This window comes from Dipteris shenzhenensis, chromosome 15, assembly GCF_047967505.1.
Source record: "Dipteris shenzhenensis isolate YYH24624 ecotype China chromosome 15, Dip_SZ_1.0, whole genome shotgun sequence".
NCBI lineage: Eukaryota > Viridiplantae > Streptophyta > Polypodiopsida > Gleicheniales > Dipteridaceae > Dipteris > Dipteris shenzhenensis.
This window is the reverse complement of record NC_141610.1, coordinates 6282220-6287268: the sequence shown is the minus strand read 5'-3', so window position 1 is coordinate 6287268 and position 5049 is coordinate 6282220. Positions and strand designations below refer to the sequence as shown.

General features: G+C 39.8%; 1 long non-coding RNA gene across 1 annotated transcript; it reads left to right on the top strand.

Moving 5' to 3' along the window:
* Positions 1-3680: 3680 nt before the first annotated feature.
* On the top strand, positions 3681-4152 carry LOC147893265 (uncharacterized). Its single transcript, XR_015542284.1, has 2 exons — positions 3681-3917; positions 4016-4152. It is a non-coding gene; the product is annotated as an uncharacterized LOC147893265 (long non-coding RNA).
* Positions 4153-5049: the final 897 nt, after the last annotated feature.

Sequence of the window (5049 nt, the reverse complement as noted above, 5' to 3'; positions counted from 1 at the left end):
CAAAAGGAATGAAAGTGCGAGACAACCCATGCAATGATGAAGGATTTATTTGGCAAGTACATATATCCCAGCACAACTTGTACACTTCACAGATTACCATCCCGCCCACCACTTTGAGGGTTTCTTCTTCAACGAATTGCTAAAGAAGGTACCCTTTAGGAATGAGAATTAATTGCTCTCGACATCCAATCAAACAAGGTTGTACTTTTTGGAATTTCACATGCATGGGATTATCTAGGTAGAGCATGACATCGATACACTTGTCTTGAATTACTGTAAGATTCATATGCTTGTCGATGAGATAAGACAATAAATAACCAACATGATCTTGCAAAAGAGTCCTCTATGAGCCATGGATGATACTTCTCTTACCATTTGCGAGGATGCAAGTGACAACACAATCGAGAGGAGCCGAATCAAGATTCTACAACTACTAGACAAATTGAAAGGCATGGAAAATATGACGTCGACAGAAGATCAATCTGCTATTTACAAAAACATCTTCGAGATAGAAGCGGGCTACACATTGTTTGCAGAACACCTGGCTCATGTAAGACATTCATGATCAAGTACATTACATACAACCACGCTTTGCACAAAAAATCCATAGTTCTGTTAGCAACAATTGGTGTTGTAGCACTTTGCGTGAGCTGCCTGGCGACAATAATCCATCATCAATTTACCCTTCCAAAGAAGAACGATATGTTTCATAGCACACTTGCCAAATCAGATGAATGCTACTATGCTTTACTTACATTAGACACAATCATCATTGACAAGATATCTACGATGACGTCCCAAATGATGAACCTAGTGGTTCGACACCTATGTGAGTTTTGCAACAACAGTAAGCTAGACCCATTCCAATCCAAGAAGGTGATTCTTTTCAGCGATATGCAATGACTGCCACCGGTATGCAAATGTAGAGTCGGTGCAAAGGACTATTGCTGCAAATGCCACATTACTAATTTTCCCTTCTAGAGAATGGGAAGATTTCACTATATGCACACATCCATACGGCACCTGGAAGATCTAGAATTCAATACGTTCTTAAACATGATTTGCACAACACCACCAACTTCTCAGATCCAACGATACCTCGGTGGCTCCTCGGTGGCCTCATGATCACAGAAGAAGATGCTGCAACATTCATTGACACAAAGACGACTATTCTATGCACTCACAGATAGGTCGTACATCTATTTAATGACACAATATTAACATCACGATTCGCGAGCTCCCACATCATACCATTCCAAGTCGTGGATGAATGCCACCAACATTGATGAATTACAAGATTGGATCATGGACCCTGATTTCCATGAAGTTCCACATGTAGTAATTGGGGAAAAAATCATGCTAACAAAGAATATCAACTTGATGATCGGGGTGGCCAATGGAGCAACAACAACTATTCAAAGGCTGGAGTGGGACGAAACAACATCATGCCATCATCTCCTCAACAAGAGAGTGTATAATCTCCTTAGATGCTCAAAGCACACACAAAAGGTGCTGAATGGAATGTGGTACCACAAAATGTCATCCCCAATCACACTCGCATACGCCATGATTGGCCACAAGTCACAAGGCACAACACTACAAGGAAAAGCATTAATCATGATACGATAGTCGTTTGCTCCAGGACATACATATGTCATGCTCTCTCGAGTGACTACTCGTCAGAATCTTCGTATCTTGCATGACATAAAATCGACTCACTTTGTATCCATGCCGTACATTGCACTACCGGAATAAAATAGGTATTTTCTTTAAAACAACCATCATGTCCACTCTTACATTTCAACTAGTAGTTATCGTGAAATTATACTAACACTTTTCTCCAGTGTATCCACAAACCTTCAGAGACCAGACCAAAGCCCCAGAACCGAAAAGGAGACTTCGGTAATGAATTTTATCTATTGCATCATTGTCTTGACAATGGAAAGAAATACATTGGCCAAACTACAGACGCTGTAAAGTGACTACAACAGCACAAGACTAACCCACCAACTAAAATGCTTGATGATGTACACAGGTACACCCCATTTGAAAGCCACTTCTTGATGGACATACTAGCGTTGACTCGAAGCAAAAAAGAGGCAAATACCTTGGAGCGCCAACACATTCTACACCTAGGAACAACATCGATCTCAAGGGGTTACAATAACATAAAAGGAAACCCAACAAGTCTTAGCAAGTATTACTACTTAAAGCGGAGGAGACTTATTTAATTGCATTTTGTGGGGGCTCGAATCTAGCCTATATTTTTGTTAGTCCTTTTCGAATCATGCACAAAAACATTGAGCTGATATCATCACTTTCGGCTACTTTTGAGTAATTTTGTTATGATTTGCCCACATTAATTTTCGATAAATCAGTGTTCCTTTCGAAAAATCTATTTTTTCTTCAAGAAAACAGTGTTCATTTCTCAGTGTCATTTAATAGTGTCTAGCTACCGACATGAACACGTTTGGCTATTTTTGAATCTTTCAATTATGAGTTAACTACATTAAACTTCAAACAAGGTGAATTATATTTCACTGGGCCTGCCCTCATGCTTTTAATATAATAATTTTTAAATTGTTGTGTAAACAATTGAGTGATTGAACCAATAGGCAAAGTCTTTCCCGGAGATTAGATTTTGTATGTTGTTATTTGTGTCCAAATATGGTCTATAGTGGATCCATATATAGTTGTTGGTGAACTTATTAATTGAGTCATATGTATTTGATGCATGAATTCTTTTAGTGTTTTTAGATGAATTGTTTGCTTATGGAAGTTGATGTTGAAGTCTTCGCAATGTAAGTTATTGTGTTTGTGTTTTGTATGTTGTATAATTCTTGCAAGCATTGACGAAGCTTTTCTGGTTGCATTTTTGGGTGTTTGTAGACATTAAATATCCGAATTGTGTTTTTTTTGTGTGGAAAATTGTAAGTAGGCACTCAGCTCCATCTTTTATTCTGTAATGATTTTCTTTTAGTTGCATTTCTTTTTTGTAGTATGTCGCTATTCCATATCCATCTTCCCTATGAATATTTAGAAATCCTTGTAGTTGTAGTATATTGTTTTTTGTTGCATGTGTTTCTTGAAAGCATATTATGTTTGCTGGCCATGAGGTTGTTTGTTGTTAATATATTTTTCTTATGGATTGAAAACGACGTTGTGTTTAGTGATTGGATATTGATTTTCTTGTTTTCAAATGTTTGCCAATCTATTTGTTGAAATTGCCATGCTGATTCTTTTTGTAGTCTTTCTATTTCTTGTAGTACATGTGTGTCGACTTTGATTTGTTTTGGTTCAATTTTGTCTAGCAAGTATAAGTTACTTTTTCAGTAAGCAAGCCACGCTTACGTGTTATGTGCATCACTGACCAGTTGCACGCAGCCAACACCAAAACCAATCCAATATTGCCACCCAGGCAGGCCAAAAATAGACATTTATCATCGCGAGCAAAACCAACCCTTCACTAAAGCCTTTCTCCCGGGCAGGCCAAAAACTACAAAAGAAATTAGTGTTCGTTTCTACGACAGTCTCATTTAACAATTAAAAAAAAACGGGAAAAAAAATAAAATCCAGCATAGTTCGCAGTGCTTACGATTACGCCTCACTGTCTGCCTACCGCGGACACTTGAGAGGGACTCGCAGAGCTATCTGCAAAGCATGACCAAAATGAAAGCCAAATGCCAGTAGCCCATCGGTACGAGAAGCTGTTTGAGATCTCTGACAGAAATCCAAGGGCTGTAGATTTTAACGAGAAATTTGCGAAGAACTTGGCGTGGGCTAAAATCAAGGATCGATTATTGACATGTGGCATAACGAGGAGTCTTCAAGCAAATATAGTAATGCACTGTACCACAGCATCAAGTAACCAGGCTCGGTCAAACTTTCAAGACGTGGAGGAGCTAGCGGAGTGTAAGGTCACCATTAGTTCTGCAGTACAGGTGAATGCATGTATCATTTCTCTGGAAGGATGTCCCAGCTGCCTTCGGTTGAAACGCTTATATGGGTTTTGCAGGGTTGCAGGAAAGATAAAAATCTACAGTATACCAAGCGTTTGCGGGCTTGAACTTCATATATGTCCCAATCTTGCTGTTTTAAGAGGTTGGTTGATAGGACTGAGCATCTTGGACTTGTTCAATCCTTGAATGTGGGGAACCGCGGCTTGCCCTCAAATGCAAGAGGACTCTACGTCCTAGCAAATGTACGTTTGTAGCCCTCCTGAAGGCATGTGATAGTTGAAAGATGTGGGAAATACACGCTGAGATTGCCAGAGGAATTGTAAAGACAGAATTTCGTTGGCAATGCCTCGGACAATATGTATGCCAAATGTGGTTCACCTGTAAAACCATGCAAAGTGTTCAATCATCAAGGTGTAGTGCACCTTATTGAACAGATGCAACTGGAGGGTGTGTCTTGACAGCTTGTGGCACCATTAGAGCAGAAATAAGAACGTAGATTGCCAAACAGAAACTGCAATGGAATCCCTTTGTTGGCAGTACCTTGGTTGACAAATATGCCAAATCTCCAAAAGCACGAGAGGCCTTTGATATTCTGGGCTGCAGGATATACTCAGCAGGGGATTTGTGAGTAAGCACTGATCTGTTTTGAACAGATGCAACACAAGGGCATCTCTCTGAATGCTGTCATGTTTGTTTGCAGCTAGAAATCTTCTGCAGGCAAAGGCCAAGACATACATGCTGAGATTGCAAGACAAAAATCTGCAAGAGATCATTTAGTTGGCGTCAACCTAGATCCCAAATGTGGCTCGCTTGCAAAAGCATGGGAATTGTTTGTCAAGCTGCCATTTAGAAGTGTAATCTCATGCACTAATTGTTAGGATATACTGAAGATGGAAAGCGCTGAATTTGAGATGCAATCACTAGACGGTGTCTGTTTGTAAGCTGTCACCTTTGATTGCAGCTTGAAAGCTTGTAGCAGCATAGAAGCCATAGAGAAGGTCCAAGAAGTACATGCGCAGATTGTGGGACAGAAAGAGATTCAGGAGATGCTAAACATGACAGCTCTCGCAATCTAGGCTGGGCTAAAGAG